Source organism: Giraffa tippelskirchi, chromosome 12 (genome assembly GCF_054371585.1).
Source record: "Giraffa tippelskirchi isolate mGirTip1 chromosome 12, T2T-mGirTip1v1.2.pri, whole genome shotgun sequence".
Lineage (NCBI taxonomy): Eukaryota > Metazoa > Chordata > Mammalia > Artiodactyla > Giraffidae > Giraffa > Giraffa tippelskirchi.
The window spans coordinates 19,674,238-19,691,531 of record NC_137286.1 but is presented as its reverse complement, the minus strand read 5'-3'; the positions used below and the strand labels follow the sequence as shown (position 1 = coordinate 19,691,531).

Genomic DNA, 17,294 nt, shown 5'->3' with positions numbered 1-17,294 from the left:
GGATCATTGATCTTCTTTTTAAGATTTTTACATTTAATATTAAGATCCTCGCTAAGAATACTTTCTCCAATCCCAGATTACTGCTGTTAGTTTCAGTGACAAGCCTGATGATCTCCACAATATATAATCAGAATTCAAGATTCTGGATCAAGATCACTTTTTAAAAAAAGATAAATTATTATTTCTCAGCAACCGTGTATGCAAATATACTACAGGATAAATGAAATCTGATTAAGCAAATTCACAAAATCAGCGACAACCCACTCCCACTCAACATCTCAGACACCACTATTAAGACCCCAAGCATGGGTCCTGACCAATTTCAGCGGTCAGCATGAATGAACAGGAGCAGGAGGGAGAGAGAAAAGAGGCATCCTTTTGATGCTTTCACAGTATCTCTTCTACTCTGGTATGTTTTCCCCCCAACATGACCCTGGTAGTTACTGGATTTTATCTTCCTTAGCCTGGAGAAAATAAAACACTGCCAGCTCCCTTTAGCCTCCTAACAACTTTACCCTATCTGAATATAATTGGTGTGTCATATTAATGGACACACTTACACTAACTTATTTTCTGTTGCTTCCTCAGGCTTTAAAATCTCCTCTCCTGTTAATTATCGAACATATTCATTCGATGAACAAATATTTTAATGTGCGCTGGGTATCAGGCAACATAGAAAAGCAAGACTGAAACAGACAAAGAAGGGGACATACATTCCAGGCAGAAGATACCCATTAAAGAGAGATTCTGTAGCAAGAAAAAGAGGTCCCATCCTATAAAGACTTGCTATTTTAGTGGCAGCTTGTAATTCAGCCCACGTTATTGGTAAATCTTAAAAATTAGCCCATCAAGTTAATTCTCAAGAAAAAAATGTGACAACCACACAGTACGGCTAGTAACCAGGTAAGTGACTGTCAGTGTGATAGTACCAGATGGTCATAGGAAAAATGCATCTTTGCACATATGTCTCAGCGGAGTTAATGGTGTGAGTGACAGGCAAGTAAAATGCAAATGACAGGTAAAAACAGTGCTCTCAATGTGGTTTTTAAGATGAATTACATTTTAAATAATTTTGAAACTTTTCTTCAGAAACTCTAATGCTCTCTGACTAAAATGCTTGAGTAGACAAATTATCACCACTAACATACATTAATTTTGGCTTATGATGCTTTAGTAACCAAAAAAAAAGATCAATTTTTGAATATCTTAATTCCTTGAGTTTTTTACTAAACTAATATATCTTGAAATAAAATGAAAAATGTAAGCTGAGGTCCATCCTTGGTTAAACTGGAAAAGATCTGCTTGTAGTTTGGCACTATAATTATATCTTTAACACACAAAATGTCCCTGAGGGTTTTACTTCAGATATAATCCCCTGGGAATTTACCACAAGACATGAATATGTATGCATATACAAAATGTATTACTATAAAAATGTGATGTCTTAAGCTTTAAACAAAGTAAATTTATTTCCTTTTTTAAAATGAGCTTTAAGGACTTTCCTGGAGGTCCAGCAGTTAGGACCCTGCACTTCTACAGCAGGGGGCATGCATCTGATCCCTGGTCAGAGAACTAAGATCCTGCATGCTACCCCTGGCAAAAAGCTAGAAAAGTTAAAAAATAGAAAGTAAAATAAAATGAGCTTTTACATTATGTCACAAAATGGCATTATGAGTACAATATTTAGTATCAAAACTCAAATATAAAAATTAAATGCAAAACTACATCAGGTGCATTCCCTTAAGTGTAAATAAAAAAGAAAACTATAATAACCAGATGAAGGTGCTATCAAGGAGATTTTAAGCATCCTAGTGGAAAAACAAAGAATGTTACCTGATTGGGATTAAAAACAAAAACAGGTGGAGAGTTTAGCTCTTTCTACTATAAGTTTTCTATAAAAACCTGAAAAGAAGGGGAGATGGGCATTTCCAGAAGACCCATCCTGTGCAGCCACTGCAGTGGGCTCTGAGGGTGCAGCAGGGAACAAAATATATGTCCCCTGCCCTCACGGAACTGACATGAGACAGACGAGAACTGAGAAAAGACAGTTTTTCTAAATTGTCTTTCTTCCCTCCCAAGCTCCCTGTAGCTTCCTTCCAGTATATGGAAGAGAAATACATCTGGAATTCCCTTTAATCCCTTTTCATTTTCTACAGAGTTCCAGCTCTCTGACCTGGTTTTCCAGGCTTTCCTTGGGCTATTCTCAACCCACAATTGCAATCTCACCTCTCCCACTTTTTCACATGCATGTTTTTTTCAGTCAGGTTTATCCAGTCACTATTTCAAGATGCTGTGTTCACTTTTAGTCAAAACAACTCACCGAGTCCTTTAATAGCTTCGCCTCTCTCAAGGGCACCTGGAAGGTCTCCCTCTGTGGACATCCTGTCCTACACCTAATGAAGATTTACAGAAAGAGGCAGACCCAGTCCCTGACCTTGAGGAGCTGTTGGGAAAATGAGGAGAAATGGGCAGAGCTGATCTCTTTGCATTAGCTGCCTTCATGATCAATATCTGTCTCCACTAAATCGATTTTATGGAGCCTCAAACTGATGGCTAAAAGACCAGATTGAATATTGCAACCATGCCACATATGTCCATTCATATTTTCCATGTTGGAGGGGCCGAGGGCTATACATTCTGTATGGTACTATTACTGGGGTTAAAATTAAATATATATAGAAGTCAACCTAGAAATGAATTGTTATTCTTCATAATTTTTCAATATGAGTAAACACAAAGATCTTGTTATAACTTACAAAAAAAGGAGTCAGGAACTACAGCCCAGCAACAACAACTTGAAGACCTAGATAAGATTTCTTAGACTTTCATAATGTCATTCACTTTTGTCCCTCTCCATAGGAATTAACAACAGAAACATTAAAAGAAACAACAAAAAGGCTCTGCTTTTTCTCTATCTTCTGGAAGTGGTGGCAAGTAGGTCCTAATCTAAAGTAGGCACTCAGTTGTTTCATCATGATTTGTAACACTGGTCTGCAGGGAGCGAGCTGGGGAGGTCAACACCCCAACTTCCCTCCCTCCAACTTCCTGCCAGGGCTGAACCCAACCAGAAGTCACAGAAGCCCACTGAAGGGTTTCTACAGGTCATCCTCCTGGGATGTGGAGCAGAATGGAGAAGAGAGGAAAGGGAATCCAGAGAAGCAAATGCAGGCTATCTAGCCAGAAGACCTGAAAACCTTTAGAATTAAATTCCAGGCAAGTCTTGTGCTCAGATGCAGTTGGTGGCTCAGATGTTAAAAAAAAAAATACATCCGCCTGCAATGCAGGAGACCCAGGTTCAATCCCTGGGTCGGGAAGACCCGCTGGAGAAGGAGATGGCTACCCACTCCAGGATTCTTACCTGTAGAATTCCATGGACAAAGGATCCTGGCTGGCTAAGTCCATGGGGTCACAAACAGTCGAACACGACTGAGTGACTAACACTATCACTTTCATGCCACATTAAAATGGTTAGAAAGATGAGGTCTGGAGTATCAATGACTCATTCATATACACAGTACTTCTTTTAAGAAATATGGAGGAACTGGAGACTGACACGCACACACTGCTTTATTTTAAATGGATAACCAACAAGGACCTACTGTATACCCCAGGAAACTCTGCTCAATGTTATGTAACAACCTAAATGGGAAAAGAATTTGAAAAAGAATAGATCCATGTATACGTATAACTGAATCACTCTGCTGTACACCTGAAACATTAATTACTCACTTATACTCCCATATAAAATAAAAAGTTTAAAAAATAAAATAAGAAATATGGAGGAATTTGAACCACTTAACAAGAAAGAGACATCTACTAAGTTGTCTTTGAAGTGAGAAAGATTATTTACTTTAACAACTCATAGCTAGGAAATAACACCCCAATTTTCAAACCTTAAGGCCAGGTGATCTGGGAGATGACAATAAGTCAGTTATCACAAAGGGATAAGTAAACTGGATCTCTCACTTCAAACACAACTTAATGGATGTCTCTTTCTTGTTAAGTGGTTCAAATTCCTCCATATTTCTTATTTTTTAACTTTTTATTTTATATTGGTGTATGAGTGATTAACAATGTTGTGTTAGTTTCAGGTGTACAGCCTTTGTCAGCAACAAAGGCTCCTGCCTCTGTGATACTGTGCTCACAGAAACTGTTAATTAACTGAGAAAGAATGGAGAATTGAGCCCAAAAGCACAGATGTGAACACACACAAATACCCAACACCACACTGAAAGAGCAGAAGGAAAATTACTACACTAGCGTGCATCTTCCTCGAAAGAGGGAAGCCCTTATCTCCAAACTCTCTGTGCTTCCCCTGCCTCAGCAAGGACAACCCATGCACTAACGGAACCAAACACGGTGCCGGTGAGTTCAGCATCATATTCTGTGCATTAGTCTGGCTTTCACATGTGGGTTGTTTTTCTAGAACACAGGATTACTACATTATGAAATGCTAATTGTTTCTGCTACCCAGCATGACCTGCCTGGAAGATGAGATGCAAATTAAGACATAATGTTGATATAATTATGGCTGTTCTCACGCTATTCCAGTGTATTTTTCTTCTCCAGCAGGCTCAGGTAAAGTAGTCCTTATTTTGTTTAATTCCCGTAAGTCTCAACTCCTGCAGCCTATGGACTCTAGCTGATGAAACGTCTAACATTAGTATAAGATAGTGAGGCTTCTTGTTTCGAACAAACATATCAGAACTTCTGCATCCAAACAAGTCTTGTCTTTCTAAATAATCACCTTGGGAGGATAATTATTTAGGTCACATGGCTGCATTTTTATACTAGTGAGCTTTCATGAAAATATTGTGTCAAGACAAACTCTGAAAGAGAAAAGAGGCACCATCAGAGAAGGATGACACGCATCAGCTTGCGGGGGGCGTGTGGAAAGGCAGGGCTGTACACCGCCTTAATGACCATGGGGAGCTGGCGAGGCAGAAGCCACTCTTCCTTACCAGCAGCTGTTAAAGCATCCTCTTAAGCCTCCTTAGCCAGCTGCCCATCCTGATTCAGGCTTGGTATCTTACCAGAACAGAATGAAATACATTGCTAATGGAAGTGTTTCTAAAAAAAGAAAGAGACACAGGGAAGTGAGAAGAGGAAAAGAAGTGGGGGGACAGAATGAAGGAGAAATAAATGTGTTTTGGCAAAGTATCTGAATATCTCCTGTCAATAAGACATTAAGCACTTAAGAATGTTGTAGAGTTTGAAGCTGTTTATGATAGTAAATGCATGAAGTTGCTGAACTGTAACTGGTAAAATAATTTATGGATGGTCCATGCATTAGAGTAACTGGCTGTGATTTAAAGCTATTGTATACACCTGTTTTCATTGACATGGACAGTTGTTAGAAGAGAAAATCACATCACAGACTACATGAACAATCTGATCTCCTTTTTAAAGCATGTATGTTTGCACATATAAATGTATATGTATCCACAGGGAAAGAAGGAGAAAACTACAGGAGAAAGAGGAGAAGGGAAGAGTCTCAATAAACACCAAGATGAAAATGGATATTTTTGAGAGGCAAAAATTATGAATGGTTTCCTTCTTCTTGCTTATTTCAATTTTTTTTTCTATAAGAGATATGACTTACAAATGTAAAAAATAAAGAAGGCTGCCATAAAGAAAACTGAGTAGTTGTGGCTGAAGATTATCATTCAAGTAGTTACCCAGCATTTGCTTTTTTTGTACTAGTGTCTCTTTCTAAAAGCAGGCAATGTTATGCTATAGATACAGTGATGAGATTTGTACATAAACCTCTAGAGTCCACATATAGTGCTCTTTTAAAATCATAAGGCTTCTCATCTTTAACGTGTTATTAAGTGAAAAAGGAAAATGAAGAAGCAGAAAATGTATAAAGTATGCAGCCAGTTATTCACAAAAGGATATATCAGATTGGCTTCCATGTGCATAAAAATTATCTGAAAGGGTAAATAAGAAACTTAACAGTGTTTGCCTGTGGGGAATAATGACTGAGCTGATGGGAGACAGAGATAAACCTCTTTGTGTTGTTTTACATTTGAAACTTGTTACTTATTACCTAGTCAAAAATAAAAACTTTAACTAATCTTTTATACTTTTCAATGACTTGTCATGTATCCTCAGAATTACAAGTGATTGGTTTAGTGGTTTACTCTTGATTTAATATTAATTATATTCAAACATCCATCTCCATGATATTTTTTAATATTTCTACTTTCTCTCTTTTTGAATGTTAAAGGTGAGATGACCTGGGTAGGTGGGGACAGTCTCAGCATCCTACCAACTGAACAGGACTGAACATTTCTGCCCCATGCTTTTCTTTCTTGGGGGGTGTGGTGGGGCACATGGCGTATGGGCTTTTAGTTCCCCCGCCAGAGGCGGAACTCTTGTCCTCTGTGTTGGAAGCATTGAGTCTGAATCACAGGACTGAGAGGGAAGTCCCTGTCCCGTGCTTCTTAACAGCACGTTTACCAAAAAGGTCAAATAGAAAACAAACCCTAGCTGGGGGCTGGCTGCTAAGAGGCGTGAAAGAGGCCACGTTCTCGTTTATCATTCTATTTTGGAGCCAGTACTAATGTCTCTTGGATGACAATGCTGCCTCTATTATTTCCCCTTAACATGGCACACCCAATGGGAACATCTGCCCACCACTAATGAGCTATTCACAGGAGAAACAAGAACTGGGCTCCAGGAGCCAAGACAAAACAATTAGAGGGAAAGGGAGCCTGTTGGCTCCTGACCTAAACTGAATTGCTTTTAAGAGACAGAAACAGATTTTTAATTATGTAATCCTTTTGTTTCTCATTTCCTTTAAAATTTAAAGGTCAAATCTCCCTTTTAAATGCTAAAGGCCAGATCTGACATTATTGTACCTGGTGTTACTGTGTCTGTGAGACTTGCTGGACTGAACCCTGAGGTGCACTGAACTCAGGTGGACTGAGCAGAGGTGCCCTGTTCAACCCGGATGGATGCAAAGCATTTTGTTGTTGTTATTATCCAGACCACTCTTTGAAAGAATTAGTTAATAACTACTGTCTTTCTCTTTCTCCATTTCATTTTTCTTCCTAAATACTGTTCAAAGAGAAAATTTAGCCTGCCTTTACTATGAAAAAGAACTGTTTGAAGGCATGAAGATTTGGGATAAGAAGTCTAGTTAACTTCCACTTCTGCAAGACTTAACTAGGCTTTTAGATTGCTTTAATCTACTCCCTCTCACATGTTATTGCTTGCATTTCATTAATGGAAGAAATTTTTCTTTCCATACACTTCTCCTCTGCCCTTCCATCCTCCTTTTCTCAGCCTACACCTTCATCCTTCCCAGCCCAGCTAAGTCCACTTCTTCAACATCAACTTCCCCAGTTTGCATAGCTCCCTCTGATCTTGATCTCTGACTCTCCGACTCTATTTATAAAACTCATCTTGGTACTCAAGCCCACATTCTCTTCTCTTTCACTGGCAAGAAGTCTAATAAATGAACTGCACTGGTTCATAAGGCAGAAAAGAAAAGGAATTAAGGCCTAGCTGTGTCCAGAGGTTCAAACAGTGTCAGTGGACTCTCTACCTCCTTCTCCATCCCTTTGGCTCTGCTTTCCCTCTGTGCATTTTCTCTCTCAAGCAAGTTCTCCCTACAAGGTGGCTTATATAATCCTAACAGTTGAAAATCCCAGGAGAAAAGGACTCTCCTTCCCAGAGCTCTAGGAGAAGTCCCAGGGCTGTTGGTAGGAGGCCCAGCCCTGAGTTAGATGCTCACCTCTCGAACAGGGATCAAGATCAGTTCTACCCAAAATCCACTCACTGAAAAGGAGGAAGGGAGAATCTCAAAAAGAAAGGAGGGATTCTGATACCAAAACCAACAGTGCTACACACACACACACACACACACACACACACACAAATCATCCTCTCAAGTTAGCACCAATACCGTCGATAATGATGATTTATATGCGTCATTCACCTAGACAGTAAGTTCTTGGAAATCAGAGACTTTCACTATTTTTCATCTTCCAACCTATTATGACACACATTGTTAGTGAATATTCTACACACACTCACTGAATAAGAAAATTCCTTTTACAAAAAGAGAGAGAGAAGCCCTGTGTAAGCCTCAGAGGCTCTATAGAGCTGGATACTTCCATCAACAGTGGAGGAAATTTTCATCTCTGGGGACAACAGACAGTGTTTTCAAGGGTGACAGACCCCAGATGCTCCTGATTCCCTATCTGGAAATCCCAAATGTCAGCCACTCCTTATGCTGTAGGGAAAATTCCAGACGCTCGGCTTCCTTTCTGAAGAACCTACAGCAGGGACCAGTGAACTTTATCTGTAATGGAGCAGATGGTACAAATTCAGGTTCTGTGGGCCACATGGTCTCTACTGCAGCTATTCAACTATGCAGCATGAAAGCGGCCACAGACAACACATAAATGAATATGCGTGGCTGAGTTCCAATAAAACTTTATTTATGGTACTGAAATTTGAATTTCAGATGCTTTTTATGTATCACAAAATATTATCTTCTTTTGATTTTTCTTTCAACAATTTAAAACTGAGAAATACATTCTTAGCTTGCAGATCATACACAAGCAGGCAGGGAGCCAGAAGTGGCTCAGGGGCCATACTCTGCCAACCCTTGTTGTAGAGTATGTCAGGTTTTTTAAGAAGGACCTTCTTCTGACTTTACTGGAATAAGATAAAAGCAAAAAGTAAATAAGACAAGTTTAAACTTCCGCTTGAAGGTTCATTTTATGAAAGGTGATAACCAGTTGAGCTTTCAGTGTGATGGTACATAAGTGTACTAAGCTCTTTCAAAGCTGTTCTCAGTCTGACAGCCTACAAAAAACATTTAGCCGTGTTCACTGGGGTTTTCAAGAATTGAAGCCATTGACACTTGATACCAAGAAAACATCTTCTGCAGATTTAAAAGTCTATCTCTAGCAAACTGAATTTTAGGTTACCAATACACATGTGGTTAATTTAGCTAACAGTTACATTATGATTTAGTCAGCCTCACATTGGTCAAATAACCAGTTGATCCAGGGGAGGGGAGCTTTTCTAAATTTGTGCGTTGATTCAGTTAACACCATTCAGATACTGGATAACAATAGCAAGCAATATTCTTTTATTCTATAAAGGAACTGAGGTAGCTAAAAAACATATATATGGTACTCATTTTTTCAAATTGTTTTGAGAATAATTGTGTAATTTATGTGTCATTATGTCATTTAATTCGCCCTACTTGATGAGCTAGTTAGGAAAGTTTATATTATTATAGAAATGCACTTCACTTTAAGAAAACCGAAAGCCAGAGAAGTTAAAGAACTTAAAGCATCTGAACTTGAACCTAGATCCTTTGGCACTAAATGCTTGTTCTTTCCATGATACTTGCTCAAGGATGGAGATTTTGTGTGTCAAGTCAGGTCATTTATGAGCATCAAATATCTATGGTGTGACTAAAAATTCAAGCTCCATATATAAAGTCAGATATAGAACAATGAGACTATTGGTCTCTTTGCAAAAATAGAATTTCAAATTTGAAAATCCTACTTTGTGGGGCAAACAGTATTTTAAAACAGAAGATTAAAAAAGATAAGAAATATCAATGTTAGAGGAGAAATATCAAGTGTTAGGAGAAAAGGAAACCCATATACACTACTGATGGGAATGTAAATTGGCACAGCCACAATGGAAAACAGTATTCAGACTCCTTTAAAAAAGAACAGAAGTATAATACAGTAGTTCTAATCCAAAGAGTACAAAAACAGATTGAAAAAGATACAAGCAACCCTATGATCATGCAACACTATTTACATTAGACAAAATATGGAAACCTAAATGTCCATCAACACGTAAATGGGTAAAGAAGGTGCAGTGTGTGTGTTGTGTATGTATATTATACTTTTCAGTCATTAAAAAGATGATAGTTTTCAGTCATTAGAAAAAAAAAAGATGAAATCTCACCATCCGTGACAACATGAACCTCAAGGGCACTATGCTAAGTGAAATAAATCAGAGAAAGACAAATACCATATGATTTCACTAACATGCGAAATGCAAAAAGGAAACACAAACAGAAAAACAAACTATATGAACAAAACAAACCACATAAAAACAAACAAGTAGATACAGCGAACAGAGTAGAGGTTACCAGCGGGAAAGGGAGGGAGGGAACAAAATGGATAGAGAGGATCAACTGTATGATGATGAACAGAAACTGAAGCTTTGGCAGTGAGCACCCTGTAGCCATTACAGAAGTTGAAATGCAGTGTTGTACATGTGAAACTAACATAATGTTATAAACCAATGTTACCTCAACATAAACAAAAAAAAAGTTTTTTTTTTAAGGAACAAAAGATAGCCTTAGGAAAACTGGGCCTTTGGAAAACTCCAGCAATGAAAATACAGGCATCATTCCTGCAAAAGCTACAAATGCATGTTCTTCTAAAGGTAGACGAACCCTAAAATAACCCTAACCCTGATTTGCCAAGTTTTATCCTTTTTGTTCTGACCACACACATGCCCACAGTTCTTTCCCTCCTGAGCTAACCCCTGCCCAACAAATTGAAATGCCTCTGTGGACTGGTGGTGGCTTAGAAAGGTTCTAAAACAAAGCAGCTGTTCAGAAAGGACTTTAAAAAACATCTCAGCTGAGGAGTGTGAACTATTATAGAACTTAATGATCACTTAGGCACACAACCTACCTTCTTCCTCCAAGGGAAACTCCTACCTGTCTATCAAGAATCTACCTCATTTACCACATATCTGTGACCTTGCCTGACCCTCTATCCCCTGTTAGGATGAATTTGGCACTTGTCTAAGGTCTTATAGCCTTAATTCAGCGTTATTTAACAATACCTGTATATTCACCTTATCTCCAACTAGAACGTAACTTTTCAACAACAGTTTCACTTCCTTCTATCTCCACCCCTTTGTCAATATCTACCACAGCAGAAATCATTGTGACAATCTATTATTAATATACCAGTGGCTCCCAGTGACCCAAAACTCCTGATTTAAACATACTCATGTGCTTCCCTCCCCATAACTAGTGTACACCTCAAGATTAGCTTTAATCATAGAATACAGTGGTGGTGACACTGTGCCAGTTCCCAGGCTAAACCTTGAGAAGACCTGGAACTTCTGCTTTTGAGTCCATTGAACCCATGAAAAGTTGGGCGACTCTGCTGGAGAGAGAGAGGCCCCGCCATCTTCGTGTCCCTATTTAATCCAAGCCCCACCTGACCTACAAGTTGACTGAGCCACCAGAGTGACCATCAGCACATCAGCAGAACTCTCCAGGTGACCCCATATTGCAGAACTATAAGAAAATTAAGTCTTACTATTTTAAGCAATTAAGTTTTCAGATTTATAATGTAATAAAAGATAACTGGGAAAAGGTACCTGGAAAATATATATTGATTGAGTAAATTAATGAATGAATGAAATTCTTGATTTGTTATTGCTTTGCTACAAAATTGCCATAGCAACAAATATAACATTAAAAACTCATAAAGATAATGGATTGAGAGTTTGGGGTTAGCAGATGCAAACTACTATGTATCGAAGGGATTAAACAACAAGGTCCTACTGTATAGCACAGGGAACTATATTCAATATCCTGTGATAAACCATAATGGAAAAAATACAAAAAGAATGTACATATATGTACACAAAAATATGTATAACTGAATCACTTTGCTATACAGTAGAAATTAATGCAACACTAAATTAATTATACTTCAATAAAATAAATCTTTAAAAAAACTCATAAAGAGTGGATTGAGAAAAAGCAGAATGCATGAAAAAAGAAAAAATAACATCCCAGAAGCTTAGAAAAGCAAGAAGAGAAGCTATGTGCCCCAGTCCAATGCATCACAATGCTGACCCATATCCGGGTGCATCCACGTATATGCTGGCTCAGTAAGTCTGGTGTAACAGCAAAAATATATGTACTTTGTACAAGCTCCCCAATTGATTCTGATGCACAGTCAGGTTTGAAAACTACTGTTCTGGTCCATTTAAAAATATAACTAATTCAGGAAAAACTGTTAGTTTTTACCCTTCAGAGCACATGTCATGCTAATGGTATGTGAAAGATGATACATTTTTAATTATGTGGACTTTCTATCTTGACATCTTCAATTCACTAGATGTCATCAACCATCTTCTTTAATGCTGACTTGTGTAAAACCAGTTTAGTATCTCAAAAGGTGAGTTTTTAAATCTCAGCAGTCAGCCTAAAACTGTACCATTACCCCATACAACAACAAGGTAGATTTAGGCTTGGTTCTTTGAACAGATACTAATGCATCTTTAGTATAATGTTTCCAGCTGCTATAGTACAGTAGATTCAAGCATATATACCTTGCCCTGCTTCTCTACTTTGATAATTAAATATAATGTGTTATAATTTCCAGATCAGTGTGGAATCTGGTTTTGTGATTAGTCACTCAGTCATGTCTGACTCTTTGTGACCTCATGGGCTGAAGCCTGCCAGGCTCCTCTGTCTATGCGGATTCTCCAGGCAGGAATACTGGAGTGCGTTAGAATCTGGTTAACAGCCTCCAAAAAGATGCTCCTATGTCTTCACTAATAACCCATGGAAATATAAAACTAAATCCACTGCACTCACAATGAAGTGATCAATAACCTCATGCCACAATCAGTGGAATCAACACAAAGCCCAAGGCATTTGAAAATACACTGAGAAAAACCTAATTGCTCTTCATCACACCACATACTCTGGTGTGAATCATGAAAAAGAAGCCACTTAAGGAAAAAAAAATACATGACCAAAAATTGTTTTTAACCTTTAAAAAAACTATTTATTGGAGTAACGTATAGAAAAGTTCACACATCATTAGGGCATATAGCTCAATGAATTTCACAAACCAAACTCGTCTGTGTAACCAGCATACAGATCAACAGACAGAATAATACCAGCTGCCCAGAGGGTTGCCTCAGGCTCCTGCCAACCACTAACCCCCACACCAAGGTTTGTAGATTCATTTAAAATTCAAAAAAGATATTTATATTATCCCACTTTCAGTCCCCTGACTCAGAGTCCAAAAAAATGAAGCCCGCGTGCCTCGAGCCTGCGCTCCACAGCAAGAGAAGCCATCGCAATGAGAAGCCTGTGTACACGGCAACAAGAGTAGCCCCTGCTCGTTACAACTAGAGAAAGCCACAGCGCAGCCACCAAGACCCGGCACAGCCCAAAAGAAAAATAAATAAAAAAGAATGCAGCCAACAGAGACGAAGCCTTCTGTGCCCCTTGGGTGTTTTTCTGTGTGTGAAACACAAAACCACACAAGGCTCCCCTTCCCTACCTCACTCCTCCAAATCTCTGCATCCAGGCAGAGACAGTAAGCACCAGAAAGTAGTGGGACAATAAGCATGTGTACAGAGGTGGCAGGAGATGGGGGCAGGGACTGGTGACATCTGTGTTCTCTGCTATGAACACCAATGCTGAGGATCATAGCTTGTGTGCACCGTAGCGATTCACATGTCACAGAATCAAGCATTAGAGACAAACGGGATGTCAAGTGAACAAACGCCCGCTTAGAAAAGGGAAACTGGGCTGAAAGTGCAATGCAGCAACCGGCCCTTCACATACCCTGTGAAAAAGAGATCATACCCAAATATCTTTGAACCATATCAATACACCAACACAGTTTGTGGAAGATATGAGTGAGGAGGTAAGAAAAAGTCTACTCACCCTATCTGATGACAAATAGAGAGTTTGGATTCATCTCACTTTGTTCAAGGAAACAAAAGGAGAAAAAACCAACATGAGTCTATGAGGGGAAAAAATACAGGATAAAGAAAAAGAGAACAACATATATGAGAGTCCAGGAAAAAAAGACCTAACATCTGAAAATAAACTCTTCATATTCCAGTAGAAAATTTCCAAACTCTGATTAGTCTTCAAGAACAATATAAAAAGACATCTGATCTAACGAAGAGAATCTGGACAAGGAAAGAGCAGGGTGAAATGAGAGGGTCAAATGAATAGTTTTAAGGAAATTAAAAGCACTATAGCACACAGCACTGTTCTGGTAAATGGTCTGAAAATATCTACTAGACTTGATTATCTGTGTGCTCTATTAGCCAACAAACATTCTAGTGGATATATAATATTTACCCTAAGAAATATCACCGAGTGCACCAGGATACAAATTTAAAGTTAATAATACTCTATTGGATACTAAAAACTTGCTTAGATTTCAGGTACTCTAATCATAATAATAAGTAATAGAATAACATTGAAACATGTATATTATCATATGTGAAACAGAACACCATTCCATGTTCGATGCATGAGACAAGGGCTCAGGGCCGGGGCAATGGGATAACCCAGAGGGATGGGATGGGGAGGGAGGTGGGTGGGGGGTCCAGGAAGGGGAACTCATGTAAACCCATGGCTGATTCATGTCAATGTATGGCAAAAACTATTACAATATTGTAAAGTAATTAGCCCCCAACTAAAATAAATTAAAAAAAAAAATCTAATCATTTAAAAAATGAAACTATACAAAGAAAAATATATTAATTAGCTTGACTGTGGTAATTATTTCACTATGTATATGTACATCGAATCATCATGGTGTGTACGTTAAAATGTATATAATTTGTACTTTTTAAATTTTTTAGAGAATGTTTATAGCAGCATTTTTTTAGTAGCCAAAAACCATAGTCAACCCAACTATGTGGACCCAACCCAACCCCTGTGGACAGGGTAGTATGGCGATGTACATAACAATGAGATACCTACCATACAGAAACGAAAATGAAGCAGATTACACCTACTCACCCCAACACAGACGAGTGCCACAAATACAACAAAAATGAAGCAAATTACACCTACTCACCCCAACAAAGACGAATGCCACAAATACAATGACTTATGGAAGGAGCCAGACAAAAAATTCACATCAGCTGATTTCTTATACATAAAGTCAAAAAGCTAAACTGTGACATTTAGAGATGTATATGTAGGCTGCCAAATGATTAAAAAACAGAAAGCAAGGCAGTGATTACCATCAAAGTCAGAAGACCATTACCTTTGAAAGGAACAAAGAGTTTGTCCTAGGGATGGGGCATGTGGAGACGCCTGGGATGCCACCATGTTCTGTTTCTAACCTCCTTCTTAGAGAATAAACTTTGGTTTATTCTCTTAGAATTTCTCATTGTGTGCATTTAGGATATATGCTTTTCTGTATGTGCATTACATTTCATGATTCTTAAAAAGTTTTGGAAACACATTAACAAAATTAAATCTAGGTTAGGAGAAAATGAAGGTTTGATAAAGGAAAAAAAGAATGAATTTGTATACCTTTTTTTTTTTTAGTATTTATTTGGCTGTGCCAGCATGTGGGATCTAGTTCCCTGACCAGTAATCAAACCCAGGCCCACTGCTGGGAGCACAGCGTCTTAGCCACTGGACCACCAGGGAAGTTCCTGAACTTGTATACTCTTATAAAATATAAAACAATAAGAGGTAACATGATGACAGCAGAAGAAAGAGAAAAGGAAAGATTGAAATTCAGACAACTGACATCTCTCGAAAAAAGCCCCAGCAGAAAGAAGGGAAAATAAAGTAAATAAATGAGTAACGTAATAGGTACTGAAGGCTTCCCAAGTGTCCCTAGTGGTAAAGAACCCACCTGATAATGCAGATGTTAAGAGATGCAGGTTCAATCCCTGAGTCAGGAAGATCTGCTGGAGGAGGGCATAGCAACCCACTCCAGTATTCTTGCCTGGGAAATCCCACGGACAGAGCCCGCCAGGCTATAGTCCATAGGGTCCCAAAGAGTCAGACAACGGAAGGGACTTAGCACAGCACAGAACAATAAGTACTGGGCTAAATATACAAATTAACTCACTGAATGCTTACAATAACTCTATGAGGTTAAATACCATCACTGGGTTCCTTCATGCTAGTGGGAAAACTGAAGCCTAACTTACCCAGGATCTTATGACTGGTAGGTAGGTGAGTGGCAGATAGAAACCTTAAATCTCTGTCTGTGAGATTTAAGTACTAAAGTCAGTCCTCTGAAACACTATACAATACTGCCCCCTCTTTTTTCCTGTCCTGGATTAAAATAAAACATACTGCAACACTCGAGGCCAAAGGACAGAGGAAAAAAAATCTTTTAAAATATTTAAGGAGAAATTCATTTTTCATTTGTTTGTTTGTTTCATTTATTTGTTTGGGGGTATTTTTTGGTTGGGTTTTTTTGTTTGTTTTTTTCCAGAGTTCATTTAATCGAATTCTAACCATGAGCACTCATTACAAAAAGCATTTATTCAAACTAAACAGAATTAAAAATATAGATTTTCCTGAACCAACAACTATGAGTCATTTATTACAAAACCAGACATATTCAATATTTACTACAGAGTCCAAAATTGATTTAAAAAAAACTTTAAGTCATGCTTGAAGAGGTAAAAAACACCTTCTACTTAATGTTCTTTATAAAAGAAAGTCAAGTTTACCTTGGTATTAACTGGGAGTAGCAATCATACGCTCTGGTAAGAAACACTAATTAATTTCTAGGTTGTTTGCCCTTGTTCTACAGAATAAAGTACAAAATAACCAACGACAATGACCCTTAAATAGTATGCTATTTTAGTTATTTTGTTCAGAATGTATGACCCCGTATGTTTTTTTAACCCTCTTTTGCGAAAAAGCCTTTCAAAGCAGATCATGCATCTCTATGGGATATAACTAGGTTGTGAAACAATGAACAATCAAAGCCATCCTATATTTAGTACAAAACACTTACCACCGGAGCCGAGCCTGGGCACAAGGCGCTGCTGCGGGCGGACACCAGCTACACTAAGACTGCCGGGCTCCGGCCGGAGCTCCTGGTTGGCCGCAGGGGCCACACGTGACCCGCTTGCTTCCCGTGACCCACCTCCCGCGGTAGCGGCACGTGGGGACTGCACGTGAGCTGCGCAGAAGATCAGGACCTGAGACTCAGCAGTCGGGCGTGGCAGAGAGGGTCTTAGACCACGTCTCGGAGCGCAGGCGGCGGGTGGGCTGTACAAGCGCAGCACCGGACGGCCTCTTCCGCACAGGCCTTCTGGCCATGGGGCTGCGGCCTGGGGCGCCGGGGGGATACAGGTGCACAGAGCCCGGCTCCGTACACAGCCTCAGCCTTCCACAGAGCCCACTGCTACTCTGCGCCAGTCATCAACGTGGGTCGCCCTCGGCTTTTCGCGAAGCACATAGACCACGTTAAGGAGTCGGCCGCCTGCCTGGCCCTGGTGACCCGGCGCCGCAGGGACTCAACCAGGGCCGT

At 39.1% G+C, this 17,294-nt stretch overlaps 1 protein-coding gene across 2 annotated transcripts in view; it reads right to left on the bottom strand.

The window, feature by feature from the left end:
* The window catches only part of LOC145528812 (uncharacterized), a 612,770-nt gene extending 595,872 nt beyond the window's left edge, over positions 1–16,898 (bottom strand). The window contains exon 1 of one of the 2 annotated variants that reach the window (XR_014070716.1): positions 16,776–16,898. The gene's annotated coding sequence lies outside the window, so the exon portion shown is untranslated. The remainder of the gene's footprint in view (positions 1–16,775) is intronic. The other variant, XM_081547827.1, reaches the window with a different exon arrangement.
* Positions 16,899–17,294: the final 396 nt, after the last annotated feature.